Source organism: Falco rusticolus, chromosome W, assembly GCF_015220075.1.
Source record: "Falco rusticolus isolate bFalRus1 chromosome W, bFalRus1.pri, whole genome shotgun sequence".
NCBI classification, from domain to species: Eukaryota; Metazoa; Chordata; class Aves; order Falconiformes; family Falconidae; genus Falco; species Falco rusticolus.
In genome coordinates, this window is record NC_051209.1 from 9086974 (window position 1) to 9110985 (window position 24012).

A 24012-nucleotide genomic window follows, 5' to 3' on the forward strand; every position below is an offset into this window, starting at 1 on the left:
AAGGTTTTTAGAGACAAATGGTGGGGGTGGGGTGATAGATTTTAGCAACAGACTGGGGTTTTCAGGGGAAAGGAAACGACTTTAGTAAAGGACTGGAGGCAAGGAAAAGGATTTTAGGGACGGACGGAGGGACAGGGGGAAGAATTTTAGCGACAGACCGGGTGGGGGAAATATTTTTACTGATGGCACGGGAGGGGGGGGGGTGCTGGAAAGTATTTTAGCAACGAACCGGCAATGGGGGGAAGGATTTTAGGGATGGACCGTTGGTGGGGAGAACTATTTTAGGGACAGAACGAGGGGTCGATCGAGGTTTTTAGGGACAGACCTGGGGCGGGGGGGAAGATTTTAGCGATGGACAGCAGGCAGGGGGGAAAGATGCTTACAAAGTACCATGTGACAAGGGAAAGGTTTTTGGGGAATGCACCAGGGGCGGGTAGAATGATTTTAGGGACCAACCAGTGGGGGGAACGGATGGATGGAGGGGGACAGGAGGGACAGGGGGAAGGTTTTAGTGACTGAAGGGAACGAAGGAAGGACTTTAAGGAAAGATGGTTGTCAGGGGAAGGATTTTAGGGGATGATATGGGGGGTCGAGGCGAAGGTTTTAGGGATGGACCGTGGGTGGGATAAAGGATTTTCGAGACAAACCATAGGGTCAGGGGGAAAGAAAGACCAGGAGGACAGGGGGAAGGATTTCGGGACTGACTGTGGGGCGGGAGGAAAGGATTTAGAGATGTAGCGGGGGGGGGGGGGGGGGGGGGGGGGGGGGAATGTGGGGGGGGGGGGGTTGGCAGGGGAAAGGGTTTTAAGGACGGACCGAGTTGGCAGACGGAAGATTTTAGGGGCAGAGCAAGGGGTCGGGAAAGGTTTTTAGGGACAGAAAGGGAGACGGGGGAAGGTTTTCAGGAATGGACAGGGGTCAGGGGGAATCATTTTAGCGACGAACCGGGGAACCGGTGATAACAAGGAAAGTAAAAGATTTTTGCAGTAAATTGATAACAAGGAAAATAGAAGCTTGTTGCAGTAAAAACATTTTAATTTATTTAACTGTAAGCAAATAGATAACTGAACAGCCTATCAGAGAGCTTAAGAAAGAGCTATTGTGATGTGCAGAGCATCAGGATGTGCACCAGCTTAACCAGTTTCATGGTTTAGCAACAGTGTAATGAATAGAGAACATGTGCAAGAAGTAGAGGTGAAAAGTTCAAGATGAGTAAGACATATGGCCTTCATCACTATCGACCACTAGGAGGTTGAGGATGACCACCCAAAAGAGATTGTGCATGAGCCATAGAGACTGTTATGCAAGATGTAAATAATTTGCATAAGCACCGCCTGTTCTAGGAAATGTATTGAATATTAATGTATGTATATAAAGAAGTAACTTGAGAACCAGGGCGTGCGAGCTAGGAGGAACTATCCTCCTCGCGCCTAGCGCTGAATAAACGAATACCTGCTCCACAGTTTCCTGACTGTTGAGTTTGTTTGGGAAGCAGCTTTTCTCGGCTTCACTGGGAGAAGGATTCTAGGGACAGACAAGGGGGCGGAGGGAAGGACCAGGGGAGGGGGTCGGGAGGAAGGAATTTGGGACAGACAAAGGAGACAGGAGGAAGGATTGTTAGTGTGGGGAATGGTTTTAGGGACAGGTCGAGGTGTTGCAAAAGGTTTTTAGGGACGGACCGGGGTGAGGGGGGAAGGATTTAGGGACGGACTGGATAAGGGAAAGGATTTTACTGACTGCATGGGGGGCGGGGGAAAGGATTTTAGAGGATGGACCGGGGGAAGGGCAAAGGATTTTAGGGACGGACTTGGGGTTCAGGGGAAGGGGTTTAGGGATGGACCAACGGCAAGGGGAAGGATTTTAGGGACGTACACGGGAGGGTCGAGGAAGGTTTCTATGGACGGATGGGGGAAAGGGTTATAGTGACGGACAGCAAGTGGGATGAAAGATGTTTGCTGTGTCTGGTGGGATGGGGGGAAGGATTTAGGGATGGACTGAATGGGAGAAAGGATTTTACCAACGGCACTAGAGGGTGCAAGAAGGGATTTTAGACATGGACCCTGGGGCGGGGAGAAGGTTTTTAGTAATGGACCGAAGGTGAGACAGGAAGGATTTTAGGAACAGACCGGGAGACAGGGGTGTCCTGGTTTCAGCTGGGATAGGGTTAATTTTCTTCTTAGTAGCTGGTGCAGTGCTGTGTTTTGGATTTGGTGTGAGAACAGTCTTGATAGCACACTGATGGTTTTAGTTGTTGCTAAGAAATGTTTATACTAAGTCAAGGACTTTTCAGTTTCTTGGGCTCTGCCAGTGAGAAAGCTGGAGGGGCACAAGAAATTGGGAGGTGACACAGCCAGGACAGGTGACCTGAACTAGCCAAAGGGATATTCCATACCATGTGATGTCATGCTGAGTATGTAAACTAGTGGAAGAAGAAGGAAGGGGGGGACATCTGACATTATGGCATTTGTCTTCCCAAGTAACCATTACACATGATGGAGCCCTGCTTTCCTGGGGATGGCCAAACACCAGCCTGCCCATGGGGAGTGGTGAATGAATTCCTTGTTTTGCTTTGCTTGCGTGCACGGCTTTTGCTTTACCTATTAGATTGGTCTTATCTCAACCCTCGAGTTTTACATTCTTTTTCTGATTCTCCTCTCCATCCCTCTTGTGAGAAACGAGCGAACAGATACTGGCTTTTCACTAAGTGCTGTGCCGTACAGATAACAAGCTGCCCTCCTCAGGTCAAAAGTTCACCGCAAGGAAGACATCTGACTTCATCCCTGCACGACCACCAGAGGACCCCCATGACTGAAAAGCGCAAGCACAGTGGGGGTGGAGTTATTTAAATCACTTCAAGGAATATTGTAAATAGTTGTGAGAAAATAATGAATATGTATATGGCTGATGCAACCTTAATGGTATAAGTAGATCATATTTGAATTCGTTTGGCACGCCTCTGACTAGAGTCATGCACCCAGCACTGCGGTTTTTGCTCTTTGACTTTGCCTCACAATAAAGATTTCTGAACCTACCTTTAGCGGGTCAGGTATTTATAATGAATTTGGGGGCTCATCTGGGATAACTAGTTCGCCCAGCCCCAGGATCATTGGTGACCATCAGATAGAAGGCGTGCCTCACTGATTTCAGTGAACTCTCTGATGGCACACCTCTGACCGCTGAGACAGTTGCCCAAATTCCTGGGAGAGAGAGGGAGAGGCTCTTAGAGCAAAAAACACTTGGAGCTCCCCGTCCAACTTGTCAACAAAACTAATTTTTATGGTGTCCTGAAGTGAACTACCTTCATTATAATACTAAAAATCACGCCCACAGGTCGAGAAGACCCTTGCCCAGGTGAAGACCCTTCCCCTGCACAAGCATAGTAACAGAAAAGGATGACACAGCAAATATTACAATTATATGCAAATTACTAACCAATCATTGTAATTGGGAGTGTACAACCTTGTAATTTTGTGTATAAATGTAACAGTAAAATCTACACAGGTGTGCTTGATTTGTGGAGATGCCATCGAGCACCCAGCGCTGCAATAAAGGAGTGCCTGCTTCTTAATGCTACATTGGTGTTAAGAGGTTTGATTCCCAATTTCGGTGACATACTGAGCATTATCTTTTTCCCAGAAGAAAGGCAAATTATTAGGGTAGCAGGCATGAGAGTTTGGGAAAGGGAAAATCAACAAGGACCACCCAGAGATCAGAAGATGCCCCTAACAAATCCCAACTGGGATCATAATAATATGGCTAACAGGAGAAATATGTCGGATTACCGTAGCCTGATCATTAAAGGTATTAAGGAGGCTACTCCCCGGGGACAGAATGTCACAAAGGCTTTTGATGGGCGACAGGATAAGGATGAAACTCCTTCCGAATGTTTAGCCAGGCTCCAGAAAAACATGCAACAATATTCGGGAGTAGATCCCGAGAGTACAGTGGGCAGACCCTTTTGAAAGTACACTTTGTTACCCATGCCTGGCCAGACATCCGCAGGAAGCTGGAAAAGTTAGAAGACTGGCATGAAAAAGGACTAAATGAGCTACTAAGGGAAGCACAAAAAGTGTATGTGAGACGGATGAGGAAAAGGTTAAAGTTAAAGCAAAGATAATGATTGCCACCATGAGGCACAGGGATCTTCAGAGAAATAAAGGGATTCCCAAAAGGGGAGGGAGGAGAGAGGAGCAACTGCTTTCACTGTGTGAAAGAAGGACATTTTAAAAGAGAATGTCCAAAACGAAATAAAGATCTTAAGGTCTTTAAAATGACCCAGGAAGACATTGCGGAGGACTAGGGGTGTCAGGGGCTCTTCCTCCTGGGGGAAGGATCCCACCTAGAGCCCTTGATAAATCTACAAGTAGAACCCCAGGAGGAAACATTAGAATTTCTAGTGGACACTGGAGCAGAACGAACATGTGTGTGTCAAATACCTCTGGGATGTGAAGTAAGCAAAGATACCATAAAAATAATTGGAGGAAAAGGGGAGGGGTTTAGAGCTCCAATAATTAGACAAATAGAGATGAAAGGGAATAACTGAAGGGGGAAAGGAGACATTTTATTTGTCCCAGGGGCAGGATGCAATTTACTGGGAAGAGACCTACAAGTTCAACTAGGGATAGGAGTTGTTCCCAATGAAGGAAGGATGGTGGTAAAAATTTTGAGGTTGACTCAGGAGGATGACTTGAGAATAGACCCTAAAGTGTGGGCTGGGGATGGAAACCGAAGAAGCCTGGGTATAGAACCCATTGTCATTTCTATCCAGGATGAAGGGCATCCGATAAGGGTTCGGCAATATCCCATATCACTAGAAGGACGAAAAGGGCTCCAAACAATAATTGATGCTCTGGTAAAAGAGGGCACTCTGGAACCCTGTATGTCTCCTCACAATACTCCCATCCTGCCTGTTAAGAAATCTGACGGGACATACCGGCTGGTCCAGGACCTTCGAGAAGTAAATAAAAGAACCATAACTCGATATCCTGTAGTACCCAACCCATATACCCTTTTAAGCAAAGTATCACCTCGACATAAGTGCTTTAGTGTAATTGATCTCAAGGATGCATTTTGGGCTTGCCCACTGGATGAGCGGAGCAGAGATGTCTTCGCCTTTGAATGGGAAAATCCCTACAACGGACATAGACGACAATATAGATGGACAAAATTACCCCAGGGGTTTACCAAATCCCTCAACTTATTTGGACAAGCTTTGGAGCAAGTCCTCCAGCAATTCCAAACCCCCAAAGGAACGCAGCTAATACAATATGTGGATGACCTATTAGTCTCAGGGGTGGAAGAGGAAAAAGTACGGGAAACGACCATATGACTGTTGAACTTTTTAGGACAGGAGGGACTGAGAGTATCCAAGCAGAAACTTCGGTTTGTAGAACCTGAGGTCAAATATTTAGGGCACATCATTAGTCAGGGAAGCCGTAGACTGAACCCAGAAAGAATAAATGGCATACTTTCACTGCCCCTCCCCCCCCCCCCCCCCCCCCGAAATAAGACTGAGATAAGGAAACTTTTGGGGCTATTGGGATATTGTAGGTTGTGGATTGAGGGATACACACAGGTAGTAAGATTCTTGTATGGCAAACTCATTGAGGAAAGTCCTACATGGACAAAGGAAGACAAGGCTAATTTGGAACAACTAAAGACCAAATTGACACAAGTACCTGTGCTGAGCCTCCCTTCCTTGGATAAGCCATTCTATTTATATGTAAATGTGGAAGGTGGTGTGGCACATGGGGTACTGGCTCAGGATTGGGGAGGGATTAAAAAGTCTGTGGCTTTCTTATCCAAAATGTTGGATCCCGTCAGTAGAGGTTGGCTGATACGTATTCAAGCAGTAGCTGCCACCTCAATTTTAGTAGAGGAAAGCTGAAAACTTACATTTGGGGGAAAATTGACGGTACATACTCTGCGTTCTATCAGAAATATACTTAATCAAAAGGCAGAAAAATGGCTTACTGATAGTAGGATGTTAAAATATGAAGCCATCTTACTCAATCGGGAGAATTTGACATTGGCGACCAGCAAGATTTTAAACCCTGCTCAGTTCTTATATGGGGAACCAAAGGAGGAGTTAATACATTATTGTATGGAACTAATTAACTATCAAACTAGAGTCCGAGAGGACCTAGCAGATTATGCACTCCCTGAGGGTGAAGATGGATCTTCTCAATGTATCCAGGGAAAAAGGTTATTGGGATATGCCGTAGTCAACGGGAAATTGATGAGAACAATGGAAAAAGGAAAACTCCCCGGATCCTGGTCTGCCCAGTGTTGTGAACTTTATGCTCTAAACCGAGCACTTAGGCTCTTGACTGGAAAAATAGGAACAATATATACTGATTCTCGTTATGCTTATGGGGTGGTACACACATTTGGGAAAATTTGGGAAGAAAGAGGATTATTAAATTCAAAAAGAAAAGGGTTGATACATAAGAACTTGATTTTAGAAATATTAGAAGCTCTGAAGTTACCTGCCAAAATGTCAGTAGTCCACATTAAGGGACACCAAAAGGGAAATACTCCTGAGATAAAGGGAAATAATCTAGCTGACCAGGAAGTTAGGGATGCTGCTGAGTATGGGAATATCAAAGTGCTTGCAGTGACCCATGAACCTATCCAACTCACCTGAATTCCTGGGTTCGGACAGGAGGAAGAAAAGGAGTTGATAAAAATTGGGGGAGCAAAGGACCCCTGCGGAAAGTGGTTCCTTCCCAATGGAAGACAGATACTAAACAAAGAAATAACACGAGAAATTATAAGGGAATTACACCAACAAACTCACTGGGGAACTCAAGCCTTATGTGATCACTTTTTAAGATATTTTGGGTGTATAGGGGCTTTCACGATAGCCAAACAGATAACTGAAGGATGTATAACCTGCCAAAAAATCAGTAAGAAGGCCATGAGGAGAACCCCAACAGGGGGAAGAAGTTTGGCATTACGTCCCTTTAAAGTATCCAAGTAGATTTTACTGAGCTTCCCCAAGTCCAGAGGTGGTGGTATTTGTTAGTGATAGTGGACCATTTAACCCAATGGGTGGAAGCAGTTCCAAGTGTAAGGGCAACTGCAAATGCAGTATCAAAATTTTTATTAGAACAAATTAGAACAAAAATGTTTATTAGAACAAATAGTTCCTAGATACGGGATAATACAACAAATTGATTCAGACAGGGGAACACACTTTACTTCCAAGAAAATATTACAAGTGACTCAGGCCTTAGGCATCAAGTGGGAACTGCACACCCCATGGCATCCTCAAAGTTCAGGACGAGTAGAGAGAATGAACCAGACATTAAAACAAGCACTTACTAAATTCATGGTGGAAACACAACTATCTTGGGTGAAATGTTTACCCTTGGCTTTGTTGAGGGTCAGAACGCAACCCAGGACTGATTTAGGGGTCTCCCCTTATGAAATGATGTTTGGACTTCCCTTCCTGATCTCACAGCAAGAGATGGCCAGTTATGAAGGAGGAAGTTTAGAAATTCGCAAATATATTGAAAGCATATCAAAGAATCTGGAAAACTTGAGGGAAAAGGTGCTGATATCTCAGTCCACACTGTTAGATTTAAAATCAACAAAATAAATTTGGGGGACTGGGTATTGGTCAAAACTTGGAAAGAACATTCATTAACTGTTGGAAGAAGGGTTCGCCGGAGTCAAGAAGACGCTCAATATGAGTTATGCATCTTGCTCAACTTTATTAGTTTCTAACACTACTTATATAGAACCGATACACATGCATATTCATAAAGCAGAAATATAATTGGTTAGTAGTCTCTAAATGTGCGTGGTTCTCACACCCCTAATTATCATGACTAAAATAAGCATTCTATCCATGCAGCTAATTGTGTTGCTGTGCTTCAGCCTTGTAGTTTGTTACTCCCTATATTCCCATACCGCTCCCTATCTTTCTTGGCCCTGCACCTGCTTTCCCAGCAGCTGTATCTTGTTACAGCCACGGCCTGTTGGCACAACATAATTACTTGGTCTCAGGATTCAAGAATAGCTCAAGGCTACCTTTCCTGTTAACTTCAGCACAGCAACTTCAGTACAATTCTGATTACAGGCCTATTCTAATACCAGGCCTGGATTGTGCAGATCTTCAGAGATTCTAAAGCCATGCTTCTGCAGCCATTCTTCTGCAATTCCCCCTTTTTTCTTTTGCACAAGCAAGGCCTGATTGGTTATGTTAAAAACTACTCTCTTTAAACAAGAAAAAACACAGCTAAAAACTAAAAGCATTACAATAATGATTAGAACAAAGCGTATTCCTTCCATCAATAACGTCTTTAACCAACCTGTTATCCCCAATCCTCTCAACCATTCATCGAAGGGATTATCATCAACAAGAGTATGCTTCATGTTTCCCTGCAGTTGTGACAACTTCTTGTGGATAGATATGGAATGATCGGAAAGGTTCACACAACACATCCCTTCAAAATCCTCACAACCGTGTCCATGTGCTAATAACAAAAAATCTATTGCAGCTCTATTTTGTAATGTAGCATGCCTAACACTATCTACGTCAAGCGATAACAAACTTAAAATCTGCGATGTAAGATTAAATTGCTTCTCTCCCCAGCACGCTAATCTTTGTATATTCTTAGCGTTTAATGCAGTCATTGCTCCTGGCATAAATATGGAGGCTAGGACATTTGTTGTTACAGACTGCAGATCGACTCGGTCATTACATGTCTCATCAAAGGTGATCTATGAAATTGTGGAGTCATTTTCAATAAGTCTTTCATACGTGGAGCAAACAAAGTTAAACACCCTAAATAACATGGTCCACCGACAGGATTCAAAGGAATCCCTGGCCATGCTCTATCTCCACATATCAAAAAGACTCCCGGTGGCAACTGATAGCCCCCTGATACATTTACATGTAAGCCTCCAGCTTTCAGTTCACCCCAATTAGGTGAACCGGTTAAATTTTGAAACCTTGTATCAAACTCCCATTCACCTTGACGTGCTAGCCACAATCACCACGGTTCACCAAACCAAATTACTCCAGTGCCATTTACAGGATGAAGTGGTAGTACCGTGTCCTCGCATTCTGGCATTCCCGTTGCAGTCACGTTAACGTACTTAACGGGTGTAATGCTACCTAATAGGTCTAACTCCTGCAATGGCAAATGATATGGTCGATTCAAATTTTCAATAACTCTTTTCTGCCACGCTGCATTACGCATAGAAGGCCAAACAAATTGCCCATTCGGACTCAGGCATGTTCCCTTTTCATTGGAAGTCAGATTCACTGTTTTGACATTCCAAAAACCATCAAAGTCCGCTTCATTCTCCTGCAGGGGAATACCAATTAAGCAATTCTAAAGGGGTTGTCTGCTTGCTGCAAACCTAAACAAAAGTCTGTTACCCCCATGATATTTGCCCATGACACCCATATGTTTGTTCTAGGCAAGATGTCAAAAATACTTTGGCCAACGGGTAACATATTCATCAAGACCATAAACCAAATCCACCATTTGAGCATGCTTAATCCTACAGAAACGTTACTTTCTGTGAGCTCTCCTTGCCCACTCATTCTGAGCCTTCCCCCACCTTTTGGCAGGGGCAGCATATTGTCAGGGTATAAAAATACCTTTACCACACTCCCTACTTATAACTTTAGTCTAATGTAGCAGCCCAAGGCCATCCAAATATCTGCAAACCCGCCGCTGCCACTGTGCTCGATTCGCGCTTTCAGTAGCTTCAAACAGGGCAAACAGATCTTGAGTAAACCGGTGGTCTCCTCTAATGCCCTCTTGCAATTCCCAAAAAGGATTCCTCTCTAATTTTCCATTTACACTGTAAACACCCTAAATCCGTTTGCAAGGTATATACAGAGACCCACCATACAAGTTTACAGAAGCCACAAAGTAATAGAACCCAGCCACATTCCCTTTGTCCACAGTCACAGGCATGTAAGGAATAGTGCAGAGTTCTGTTCTCTAGTTCTGCCCGTAGCTGGTCACATGCATTCCTCGGGGAGGCCCAGATTGTCCTCTTCTGTAACAGCAGCGATGCCTCCAACACCGGAGGCTGTGTGGCTAGATGCCGCCGATGTAGCTCCCGCTGGCAAGCTTCCAGTACCAGTTTTATGATTAGTGATATCAGCATGTGTCCATTTACTGGGTGCCCATACTGGACCTGTAGGGGTGGAAACACACATATAAGCTCGACCATTAAACAAAACGGGCAGGACCTGCCCATTCCCCTGACCACGGATTTCTATAATAGACAGATAATTCAGTTCTTGGGGCTGCAGTATTTACACAAGTAGCATGAATGATAGCTGGGGGTTCTGAATCGTCCCCAAACACACACAAGTGATTGAGAACAAACAAGGTTCTGTGTAGACGCTCCTTTGGATCTGTAATGTCCGCAAATTTCTGCAGATAGTCCTTCAATGTCCTGTTTGTTCTTTCGACGATGGCTTGTCCCGTGGGAGAATGAGATATTCCAGTTTTATGCTGTACTCCCCACGTAATAAGAAATTTCCGCAGAACTTGACTGACATAGGCAGGACCATTGTCTGTCTTAATCTGTTCTGGAACTCCCATGATGGCAAAACAGGCTGTTAGATGTTTACACACATGCAAGGCTCTTTCCCCAGGTTGCACAGTTTTCCAAATAAATTTTGAATAGGTGTCTACCGTGACGTGTACATATTTCAGCCTGCCAAATTCAGGAACATGAGTGACATCCATCTGCCAGACCTCTAATGCCCTCAGGCCTCAGGGATTGACCCCCATTCCTAGGCCAGGGCCATGGTGACTGCGCTGCGGGCAACTCCTAACAATACCCTGTGCCTCAGCATATGTCAGCCGAAATTGTCTTTTTAATCCCTTAGCATTTTGATGGAACTGAGTGTGGGAGATTTGTGCGGCTTCAAATTGATTGACGGGTGCAGTTCGTGTCAGGCTAACCAATTGATCTGCTCTGTGATTACCTTCTCCTAAGCCTTCCTGCCATTTGTGGCTTCTGATATGGATGATACAGTATGGTGCAGACCTCTGCCTTGTAGCTCGTTGAAGTTGCTGGAATAATTCATTTAGTCGTGGGTTGGTTACCTCTCTCAAAAGTGAATCCTCTATCCTTTGAGCTACTCCTGCCACATATAGTGAATCGGTGACAATGTTCAACGCCACCGTGCGCCAGTTTGCCATAGCCCAACAAACTGCAAGCAGCTCCAATGTCTGTAAATTATCTGTAGGGTGGGCAACAATAATATGTTGCTGCCAGAGTTCCTTTTCCTTCCAGACCACAGCAGCCCGTTGAGTAGCCTTGCCTGCATCCGTGAATGCTGTAAGACCATCCCGAAGCGGAACAGATGAATGCTTAGGTATTTCCATCCATGAATACATTCTCAAAAAGTGGATATCTTTCCCCTTTAGCTGTTCTCATGATATCTGTCCAGAATATCCTAAGAGTACCAATTGTAAAGCAACAGAGTTCCTCAAGGCCCATTCTAGGTCTGCTCCCTTCATTGGCAGGTGAATACTAAATGGTTCTTCCCCTGAAATAGCTATCATCCTATCACGACCTTTGCAAATGACTTCAACTATTGCTTCCATGCAAGTTTGAACCGTTTTCTTAGGTTGAAGGGATAAGAATATCCATTCCAAGACATAGAAGAGGTCATCTCCCCCTTTTTTCTTTTGCCACTGCATGATAACAGCAAAACCAGAGACAGGGCAAGAAACCACCAGTAGTCAAAGGGGGAGGGTAGCATCTCGTCGAGCTGCCCATCGTGCTGAGACCAGGTGCCCAAGATGCTGTATACATTTCCGATGGTCATTAGTGAGGCGAATGGACTTAGCTGCATCTGTGCCTTGTAAAAGAGGCCGTAGGGGAGCTAGATCTTCATTAGTAATGCCCAGAAGGGGACGTACCCCGTACCCATTGTAAATCCCCCATCAGTGTCTGCGCATCAGTAAGGGTTTTAATCTCAGTGGCAATGGTGGTTTTCTGTGGCGTTATTATGCTGTCATTAATCTTCCATCCCAGGTATTGGAACGGAGATTGTTTTTGAATCTTTTCTGGTGCCACTTGTAATCCCGCCCGTCCAATCATTTGCATAAGGTGTTGTAGGTTTTGTTCTGTAAAGGGCTGTGGTTGAGCTACTAAAATATTGTCCATATAATGATAAATGAGAGCATGCGGCCACTGTTGACGTAAGGGCTGTAATGCTGCAGCAACGAAAAGTTGACACATGGTAGGACTGTTGCGCATTCCCTGTGGAAGGACCACCCATGCATAACGGTGAGCTGGCCGATCCTTGTTAATCGCTGGCAAGGTGAAGGCGACGCGCGGTGTATCTGAGGGATGTAGAGGTATGGTAAAGAAACGGTCCTTTAGGTCTACAATTAATAAGGCCCAGTCTTTAGGTATCATAGTAGGAGTTGGTAATCCGGGCTGGAGCGCTCCCATGGCTCGCATTTGTTCATTCACCTTGCGTAAGTCATGAAGTAAGCGAAACTTTCCAGACTTTTTCAGTATAACAAAGATGGGGGTATTCCAAGGGCTAGTGGATGGCTTAATATGGTGAGCATTCAGTTGTTCTTGTACCAGCTGATGCGCTATCTGCAGCTTCTCTTGTTGTAGTGGCCACTGCTCCACCCAGACAGGCTCATCTGTAAGCCAGGTGAGTTTTAGGATGGGAGGCTGCCCCGCAGGGGCCGCTGCCAGAAAACCGTACCAGGGGTAGTTAACACTACTCCCAAATGAGTCATTATTTCGAGGCCGATGAGGGCAGAGATGCCATCTGGTAAAGGCAAAATCAGTACATGTGCTGATGCTATTTTGTCTTCCACTTGAATAATGATCGGCTCCGTGCTAGAATGTGGCAGAGAGACGCCTCTGACGCCGCTGACTCCTTCTGCAGCCAGTCTAGTAGGCCAATGTCTAGGCCATACATGGCGGGTGACGATAGTAACATCAGCTCCTGTATCAAAAAGTGCAATAAAAGTACAAGTTTCATTTCCCCTCCGTAACGTGACTCTGGCTTCTGGGCGGTTGTTCATTGACATAGTAAAGCATACAAGTTCGTTTGTAGAGCCAAAGCCGTTATTGCTACGATTCGGTAAAGAGTCACAAGGTGGCGCACATACGCTATCAGTGAAATTTCTCATGGGAACTAATTGAGCAATTTTACTGCCGCGCGGTATGTGGAGAGGCGGATACAATGTGTAAGCCACAATAATAATCTGTCCTGTATAATCAGCATCAATAAGCCCCGGAATTACAAAGATACCCTTTAGTCCAGCCGAAGATCGGCCTAAGAGGAGAGCTCCAAATCGGTGACACGAGGAGTGTACGGGGCCAAAGGTCGTGGTCGGAATCTTTTGCGACGTTGTGTCAAACAGAGTGACACCTACTGCTGTTGCCAAGTCGAGTGCCAAGCTTCCCCGGGTTGCTGGGAGACCGGGGTCTGCGGTGGCGGGGTCTGCGGTGGCGGAACCACTTTTGTCTGCACGCGGCTGCCATTCGCGCTGCGCTTGTAGTTTCCCGGACGCCAACAGAATTTAGTAGCATGAGAAGTAGTTCGGCAACGTTCACACCATACAGACGCCGAGCAGTTACGGCGCTGATGACCTCTCCCCCCACAGAGAAAACAAGGTCCCGTATAAAACTTTTGCGGAGTTCGCGGTCACACAGTAGGTTTAAGTACAGCAGCCAGTGCCTGGGTATGGTTTTGTATGGCTGTGGATACAGCAGAACTTACAGCGTTAGAGACGAAGGCGGCCTGCTGGGCAGATGCGCTGTGTACCATCCGCTCCAGCATGTCCTCCACCGTGGCTGTTCGGGGAAGGGAGGACAAAATCGTTTTGGCCCGTGGATTAGCATTTTCAAAAGCTAGCATCCGGAGCATTTGTACCTTAAGGTCCTCTGTCATATTGTAGGTTTGGTCTAAGGCTTGCACTAGCCATTTTACAAAACTATCAAAGGGCTCCGTCACTCCCTGTTTCACCGCCGTAAAGGAAGGGGCCTTACGGTCCGAGGGAACAAGCATCAGGGCGTGCCGTGCAGCCAGGGCAGAGGCACTATGCATTTCCATAGAAAACATTAATTGTACCTTAGGGTCAGCATAAATGTCCCGACCTAGCAGCATGTTCTCCTTAACATCGCACAGGGGATGCCCCCGAGCCCTGGGCTGCAGCAAAGTCTTACGCACTTGTTGTTCCCATTCCTTTTCAAAAAGTAAATACTGCGCCGGAGTAAGAAGCAACCTAGCCAGCGAAGCACAGTCACCGGGTGTCATAATTTCCGAGTCAAACAAATAAGTCAACAAGTGTTTGACCGGTTCAGATTGTAATCCATATTGTGTAACGGCTTGTCGCAGCTGCTGCATAAATTTCCAATCAAAAGGTTTCCACACAGCGGCCGCTGAACCAGCAGGTAAAGCAGTAGTTTGCACCGGACATGCAACAGCAGAAGCAGCTTCCCACTCTCCCTCCAATATAGCGTCCCTTACAACCCCAGACCAACGACTTTGGGGAGCGGCAGGGTGGAGGATAACACCTTCCTGGGTCAGGATCTGAACATCACGACCGGCAGTAGGCAGATGGCATTCAGTCAATTGCTGCGGCAAGCGGTTTAGGGTCCGGTCGGAGGGTCTGGTTCGGGGACGGGGGATTGGGGCAGGCGCACGTGGGGTGGGTTCAGTGTCTTTATCAGACTCCGCGTTCTCATTCAGAGGTGCACTCGGACCCGCCGTAGTACCCTCGTCCTCATCTAACGGGGGGGGGGGGCTCTCGGTAGCTGTCAGGGCGGCGCGGAGCACCCGATGCGGCGGCACCCTCCGGAGATGGTGTTGGGTTTAACAGCTCGGTCGCAGATTTTTTAATGGGCACAATTATGCCTTTCACAGATGGAGTGCCGAGACTAAACAATTGGGAAGACTGCGACTCGGCTTCCTGACCGAGGAGGTCTGAGGCAGCCATAGCCATTTTTTTTTCCGCAACCAGGGATCGTAAATGGTTTATGACCTCCCAGCAGGCAATCCCCAAGTCCTTGGCCAATTTACTGCCGCTAAGGATCGCATCGCAAAGGGAATCCCCGACCTCTCGCCACTCAGTCACACTAAACAGCAATTGCGGGTCTTTTAAGTGTCCGTTTTCAGCCGCCCACCTACAGAGCTCATGGAGCTTCTTAGTGCTCACGCTAGCCTCTCGCTTAGCAAGAATATCAGTTAATAGCGTGAGTGCCGCTTCTCTTTCCATCATCGAGGAAAAAACGGCCTTACCGGTGCAGGTCCGCGCACGATGTCAATGCTGGATTCAGACGCCTTTACTCCTTACGGACGTCTTCCTGCTCGAACTCTTCACAGCGACTCCCAACTTTGCAAAGCCCACCGTCGCGATGCAAAGGCAGAGTTTTTCCAGCAATTACCAGCTTTCCTGTCGTTCGGGCACCAATTGTTGGAAGAAGGGTTCGCCGAAGTCAAGAAGACACTCAATATGAGTTATGCATCTTGCTCAACTTTATTAGTTTCTAACACTACTTATATAGAACCGATACACATGCATATTCATAAAGCAGAAATATAATTGGTTAGTAGTCTCTAAATGTGCGTGGTTCTCACACCCCTAATTATCATGACTAAAATAAGCATTCTATCCATGCAGCTAATTGTGTTGCTGTGCTTCAGCCTTGTAGTTTGTTACTCCCTATATTCCCATACCGCTCCCTATCTTTCTTGGCCCTGCACCTGCTTTCCCAGCAGCTGTATCTTGTTACAGCCATGGCCTGTTGGCACAACATAATTACTTGGTCTCAGGATTCAAGAATAGCTCAAGGCTACCTTTCCTGTTAACTTCAGCACAGCAACTTCAGTACAATTCTGATTACAGGCCTATTCTAATACCAGGCCTGGATTGTGCAGATCTTCAGAGATTCTAAAGCCATGCTTCTGCAGCCATTCTTCTGCAATTAACCCCTCAATGGGAGGGTTTTTTCCAGGTTCTACTGACCACTGAAGTTGCAGTACAAATGAGAGAAAAAGGATGGACACACATTAGCTGAATAAAAGGACCGGTGGCTGCACCCGATCATTGGGTTGTGATGTCCCCACCTGGCGACACCAAGGTGACCCTCAAATGAAGAATCAATTGATGAATCAAAACAATCTGGGAAACTTACAGAGTGAAGAACCTAATGAAATAGAGTTTCAAATTTGCCACTGGTTTCAAAAAGAAGTTTGACAGCTTTCCAGGCTGTGACATTCCCCGGGGGGGAGAGGATACCTTTACAGTTGGGGGTGTCTGGATTATATGCAGTAGGAAATCAAACGTTTGCACTTGCTTGTGACTTGTATAAGGTGCATCACCCACTGTATCCTGATTTGCAGGAAGAACTGGCTGCTTTTCTGCATCCTGCTTTTATACCCTGCTTGTTACATCCAAACGCCGGGCATGGGGCATGGACAAGATGTATCTGTATTGATTGTAGTCAACACTGGTATTTCCACGCTATCAAAAGAAGTCGTTTCTGCCCTAGGTGCCGGAGCTTTAACCACCGACTTGAACTAGTAGGAGCGGGGTGGGACCAGTGTAGCATAGAGACTCTCCTCTGTGGGTGGGAATTGCTGGTTCCTCAGTTATGGGAGGTGCCTGAGGAACACTGGAACACAGTAATAAGCAAGTGCCATCAGCATTTTGCTCAAAAACTGCAAGGACGAACCAAGTGAAAAACAGAAATTTAAGCGATCACTATACTTGCCGCCTCAAAGACACTGCATACCAGCCGTGAGAAGCAACCTCACAGGCCAGGGAAAGTGGGCGGAGGTATGTTTCGCTTCGAATTTCTAATAGTGATTCTTCTCCCGAATATACTTGTGCTCAGAGAAAGTTCACGTAGTTGATGTATGCAAAATGTGTTTCTCTGTGGGAGAAGACAGCTGGTTCTTGCAACTCATACCTTTGTAAATGCTGCATGTTACAAGTTGAACCAGGCCGACACCTGTACGGTAGGGAACCAGCAATATTGGGTAGCTAAGTATTTGGGAAGTTCAGGATACAAAAATAGGTTAACATGCCCAAAAGTGGAGGAATAGATATGTTTTTCCAAGGCTGGACATTGGGACATATCAGATGGAGGACTGCTTCAAGACCAGGTAAAGAGAGAGTTAGTACAGAACAGAATTAAGACGCTAATGAAACCTGCCTCAGTATCAAAATTTCAGCCGGGGCAATTGTATGAGAATCTCATAAAACAACTAGAGAAAGTAATAGAGTTACCAAAATTTGGAAAGAACTTATTTGTAGACCTAGGAGAGCGGATAAGTTGGGAGTTGAATGTAACCAATTGTTGGGTTTGTGGAGGGCCGTTAATAACAGAGGAGCGGCCGTGGAAAAGGAGTTTCTTAGGACCCGAGATATTGTTATTTTGGAATCATACTAAAGTAACCAAGGCAGATAGACCGGAAGGATGGACATTAAGCGCTGAAACCATCGGGGATGAATGTTTGTGGTGAAAAGGAAAACAGTGGAAAACACGAGTGGATGATTCACCTTGCACAAGATATAAGGTTCATAATGGAACTCATGAATGGTGGTTCCCAGATAAGCCTATGTGGTACTGTAATAAAACAGGTGACTCATGAATAAAATAATTTCATCAAATTGTATAATTGTACAGGAGAAGAAGGTCCCTATAAAGGGACACCAGAGATATCCCTGTAGAGGAATTTTTAAAGGACCAAGGACATATGTTACCATTGTCTGGGTTGGACAACCCAGGCTTGTTAGTTGAAGCTGCAGAGCAACTTTAAATTGTCCTTGGAACAAGCAGGGTGAGAAAGAAAACAAGCTGTGCACAAACAAGAAGCCAGGTGCAGAGCAAGTCCTGGGAACCGCAAAATCAACACACTCTCATCGGCACACTCTGATCAGGCGCCTGCAGCATGCTCACCGATCAGCGACACGGACGCCCGCATGGCCAGAGACTTTTATCCAATCACCTGTGTGTAAAGTCGTGTGAGAGGTTGGTTTAAGTTATAAATATGACCTGTTTGTTTAATAAAGTGAGCACGGCATGTAGCCATATTGGTGTGATTGTCGTGACTTGGCCAACTCTCCACGGGGGACCCTCTTCGTCTGGCGCCCGAACAGGGACTCATTTAGTTGCTTAAATGCAGTTTAGCTTAAATGCTGTTCGCTTAAATGCAGAAGTCTCCGTGCATCGGACCCGAAGGGAAGTTGTCCGATTAGGGAGCTGGAGGTTGTTGGAGGAAAATGCCAGATCAGCGCTACTGTAGGCTGTACACCTCGGCTTTGTCCCCTGTATAGCCCCAGACCAGGACTGCAAGTGCGGTCAGTAAATAAATGCTAGACAATGAAAGTTTAAAATTAGTAAGACTGTACCTGACAGTTCAAAGAAGTTTCTAAGAACAGAAGACCCTAACCTCTAGGAGGCTGAGACGGTGGAGATTGTCTATTGTGATTACTCAGAACTGAGACATGCAGAACCTGAAGCGATCATCCTTGAAAGAAAAAGTAAAATAGCGAAGTGGTCAAGATATAGAACAACTTGTGAAACCGACTGTCAAGATAATGACTAATAAAAGACTTGTTTGAAACCAATAGATTAGGTAATGCTTTCTAGAGACTATAAATGTAGAGCTAAAAATCCTGTAACCTTGTCACTCTCTGCGGAGGTGACCCAACGCTGCTGGACCAATTAAAACATGCAAACCTAGAGTAACCCATAAGAGTTTGAGTCTCTTCTTTTACAGAGGTTGGAGGTAGGCGGAAACTGGAAGGCAAAAAGCATAGTCCAGAGTTCTGTGTAGAGCTGCAGATCGCACCCCCGCAGGAGATAAGACCGCGTAGAGCAAATCGCGGCAGGGCTCTCCGCTGATATCCTCTCTGAGAGAGGGGAGGGCACTAACGAAGACTGCGATGAAAACAAAAAACAAACCCCCAAAAAATAACAACGTGGCAGGGCTCTCCGCTGATACCCTCTCTGTGAGAAGGGAGAGCACTCAGGAAGACCTCGATGGAATTAGACACGGCAATTAAGCTCTTAACTAGTATCCTCTTTAAGAGAGGTGAGAGCACTAGAGAAAAAAAAAGTGGATGCTTTAGTTCGCTGGACACGAACAAAGGATAAGCTTCCCGAGCCCGCGTTATTGTTTAGTATTACAGAATGGAGAGAAGTGGGAAATTGCCTCTGGGATACTACGATCGAGGGAGGTAGAGAAGGAAAAGAAGTTAAAGCGTTAGGAGCTACGTGGTGGTCGATAGCTAACACTCTGGAAACTATGAAGGCGGAAAAAAAAGTAGCGGTGGCAGCTATAGAAGCGTTGGGGGGAGATGTGGTAGAAAAGCCAATAGAGCAGAAGGGTGATTCACCTAAGCCTTCTCTCTTGGCTACATTTTTCGGAGTTGGGCATACTTGTCCAATGAAGGGTGTGTCCGCCCCTGCGTGTTCAACAGTGCAGGAGTATTTAGATAAGACAGAAGACAAACCGGAAGTTACTTCTCAGGGGTCTGTTGTAACTGAGCCGAACCCAGAAGAGGCTGTCGAGCCTCCCCAGGAAGGAGGAGCAGCGAGTCCTGCTGCACCAATTGGAGCTGTGGGTGGAGCAAGACCAAAACGGAGGGTGGTGACAGCTCATAGGTCAAATTCAGGGGGCGCTGTCCGATGTCTATCCTCCTCTTCCTGAAACATCATTGGACAAATTTGAGGAGGAAGGCAGGGAGAAACTTTGTGATAACAATACAGAGAAATCCTTACAGGAGGTAATAGATAAATTAAGAAACCTGGAAAAGCGAGTTGAAATGAACCTGCCTACTACTTCAATCCCTGTAGTTCCTCCAGTTAGCCCAACTACCCCTCCGATGCTGAACATGGGAAAAGATCCAATTCTACAGCGTTGGTCTGATGTTCGTGATGCTATTTTGGAGGGTGACTGGCAGGTGACTAGCTTGTTAGCTTGTCCAGTAGTGATTAATAATATTGGTGCACGTAATTGGGACATGATTTAAGGAAGTTTAATGATCAGATTTTAGCGATGGGAGTGTTGCGACCTGTTCTTCCAACTTTTATGATGATCTCTCAGAATTGGCAAAATTGTTGTGATAGACCTGAAAGACTTTCTTTTAAATTCAACCCCAGAAGGTAAATCTTACTACACAAATAACTAATCTGCATGATGCTCAAAGGCTTTTAGGAGACCTACAGTGGGTTCGTAATATAGTTGGCCTCACTAATGATGATTTGCAACCGTTCTGATCCTGGTTGCATGGCACTGAAGCCAACAGTCCTCGAACTTGTTCACCAGAACAGCGGGCTGCCCTAGAAGTTGTGTCCCGCAAGATTCAGACTGGCTGGTGTGGTCGCCAAATGGCAAATCATCTGTTATCTTTTATGGTTTGTAATGTTGCCACTTCACCTTTTGCCCTTATTTTGCAATGGCAAAAGAAAAAGGGGGAAAATACGGCGATCGTTTTAGAGTGGTTGTTTTTGCCATTGCAACCCAGACATCGTATTTTAAAGTCGTCCTGAAGCAGTAGCGGCCTTGGTGAGAAAAGGTAGAGACAGGATTGTTGAAATTGATGGGACTGAACCAGCAGATATCAGTATTCCAGTCCGTGGTGATGATTATGAGTGGCTCCTGAGACATTCAACAGCCATACAGGAAGCCTTGATGGGCTATACAGGTGTTGTACACAACAACCGGCCAAAAGGACCTCTCTGGAAGATGTTAGAACATTACCAGTGGATTGTGAGACTGTTATGCTCAAAAAGACCAGTTGACGGGCCAAGGTTGTTTACAGATGCAGGACGAAAGATGAAGAAGGCTGCGTGTGTTTGGCAATCCGATAATCAGTGGCAGAAACACGTGATCACCGGTGAACCACGGGACAACCTTCAAACCTTAGAACTGAAAGCAGTGTGTTGGACATTGGGAAGCTGGAACAATACACCTGTAAACATAGTATCAGACTCATTGTACGTAGTTGGTGTAGTACAGCGCATTGAAGATGCCTTGTTGAGAGAGACAAAGAACCAACATCTTGGTGAAATGTTTATACAACTGCGTAGTACTCTTCGTCAGAAAAAAGATGAATTTTGTATTATGCATATTAGAAGTCATCAGTGGACCATTGGGTTGGGCGAAGGTAATGCTAGAGCTGATGAAGCAGTCAGCTGTCTGGCAATAACTCCTCCAACAAATAAGTTTGAAGAAGCTCGTAACAGCCACGAGATGTTTCATCAGAATGCAAAGTCTTTACATCGACAGTATCAAATACCCATAGCAGATGCAAAGGGCATTGTTCACTCCTGTCCTCAATGTAGTCATCAAGGACCTGGTTTAGGGGTGGGCACTAACCCAAAAGGTCTGAAGGCACTTCAGGTTTGACAAATGGATGTAACACATGTACCTGACTTTGGGAAGCTTAAGTATGTGCATGTCACAATTGACACCTATTCTCATTTTATATGGGCCACTGCACAAACCGGTGAAAAGGCATTACATGTGGAGAGAGACACTTAATGTCTTGTTTTGCTGTCATGGGAGTACCTGTAGAAATAAAGACAGACAATGGTCCAGCATATAGTAGTCAACGAGTCGCTAGGTTTATGACAACTGGGGGAATTAAACACGTTAAAGGGATTCCTCACTCCCCAACGGGGCAAGCAGTTGTTGAAAGGGCAAACCGTACCCTGAAGGATTATCTTCAGAGACAGAAAGTATCGCAGGACATAGACGTAACTAAACGGTTGACTAAGGTGTTGTTTACCTTAAACTATCTCTCCCTTAGGGAGGGTAGAGAGGGACCACCTGTTGTTATACATCACCAAACAGCGCGAGGGAACCAAACAACTACAGTTCCTGGTTTGAATATTCTGTATAAAAATATGGCTTCAGGCGTATGGGAAGGACCTAATCCGGTGTTATTTATCGGTAGAGGTTATTTTTGTATCTCCACAGGTAAAGGACCTATATGGGTCCCTAGCAAGTTTGTGCGACCTGTATGTCAAGATCAGAAGACGGAAGAGAAGACTCAGAGCGAGCAGATGGAATAAACTGTCTATGTTGTAAGGGATGTAACCCGCGGGTATTATGCCAATGTATGCTATGTGGGGTAAAACGGTTCTGTAAGCCAAAGCTTAAATGTAAATGGTGTAAAGAGTGTATGTGTTTGATTAGTAACTGGGCATGAAGCAAGAGAAAGCATACGACTAGTGTAATACCATGCTGGTTGGAGACGGTATACATCATCAGAATCTGTGAAAGCACAGATTTGTGGGGTAGAATATTAAAAAAAAAAATAATTGTGGAAATTGTAGGAGTAAACATGTTTGAGTTGTGGACTTGGTTTACGGTCTTGATGAATTTTTTACCCATTGGCCAAAGTATTTTTGACATCTTGCCTAGGACAAACATATGGGTGACATGGGCAAATATCATGGGAATAACAGACTTTTGTTTAAGTCTGCAACAGGCAGGCAACCCCTTTAGAACTTGTTTAATTGGTATTCCCCTGCAGGAGAATGAAGCGGACTTTGATGGTTTTTGGAATGTTAAAACAGTGGATCTGACTTCCAATCAGAATGGTACATGTATGAGTCCAAATGGCAGCATTAAATGCTAAGAATATATGAAGGTTAGCATGTTGAGGAGAGAAACAATTTAATCTTACGTCACAGATTTTAAGTTCATTATTGCTTGATGTAGATAGTGTTAGGCATGCTACGTTACAAAATAGAGCTGCAACAGATTTTTTGTTATTAGCACATGGACACGGTTCTGAGGATTTTGAAGGGATGTGCTGTATGAACCTTTCCGATCATTCCATATCAATGCACAAGAAGTTGTCACAAATGCAGGGAAACATGAAGCATATTCTTGCTGATGATAATCCCTTCGATGAATGGTTGAGAGGACTGGGGATAACAGGTTGGTTAAAGTCGTTATTGTTGGAAGGAATACGCTTTGTTATAATCATTGTTGCAATGTTCTTAGTTTTTAGCTGTTTATTTTCTTGTTTGAAGAAAGGTTTAACATCTATTGTGAAACAGACATGGGCTGTCCAAAAAGAAAAAGGGGGATATGTAGTGGGATTTTTAAAGGACCAAAGACATATGTTACCATAGTCCGGGTTGGACAACCCAGGCCTGTTAGTTGAAGCTGCAGAGCAACTTTAAATTGTCCGGGGAACAAGCAGTGTGAGAAAGAAAACAAGCTGTGCACAAACAAGAAGCCAGGTGCAGAGCAAGTCCTGGGAACCGCGAAATCAACACACTCTCATCGGCACACTCTGATCAGGCGCCTGCAGCATGCTCACCGATCAGCGACACGGACGCCCACGTGACCAGAGACTTTTATCCAATCACCTGTGTGTAATGTCGGGTGAGTGGTTGGTTTAAGTTATAAATATGACCTGTTTGTTTAATAAAGTGAGCACGGCATGTAGGCATATTGGTGTGATTGTCGTGACTTGGCCGACTCTCCACAGGGGACCCTCTTCCTCTCCTGATACTGGGAAAACTTAAATAATACAGCACAGTAGTTCTGGAAGGCCCCTGAAGGATTATTTTGGATATGTGGAAAAAGGGCATATTCAGGATTGCCTCCTGACTGGAAGGGTAGTTGTTTGTTGGGAATAATACAACCTGGGTTCTTTGTACTACCTGATATAAAGGGGGAAGAACTTGGAGTCCCAGTATATGATGAACTGAAATGACAAAAAAGAAATTATATGGGGGAACTCAACAATGGGGTGAGGATGAATGGCCCCCTGAAAAGATTATACAGATCTATGAGCCAGTGTAAGAGTTGGTCTAAAGAGAACGATATTGTCTCAACATTGCTAACAGAGACCTGGAGATGGAATGTGGTCCTCATGGACACCGAGGCCCAAAGACCCTGGGAAGGAAAACTGCATGGTACGAGGAGTACTGTGCCGCTCCCTGATACCCAGCACTGGAAGGAACAACTACAATAAGGCCGCATAACAGCTGTCCAGAAGATGGATCACA

The 24012-nt window shown here is 45.4% G+C and overlaps 1 long non-coding RNA gene across 1 annotated transcript in view; it reads right to left on the bottom strand.

Annotated features, from left to right (window-relative positions):
• Positions 1–9820: 9820 nt before the first annotated feature.
• Positions 9821–24012, bottom strand: part of LOC119140765 — a 46855-nt gene continuing 32663 nt past the window's right edge. Inside the window, exon 5 of the long non-coding RNA XR_005101701.1 lies at positions 9821–10167. This is a non-coding gene — a long non-coding RNA (uncharacterized LOC119140765). The remainder of the gene's footprint in view (positions 10168–24012) is intronic.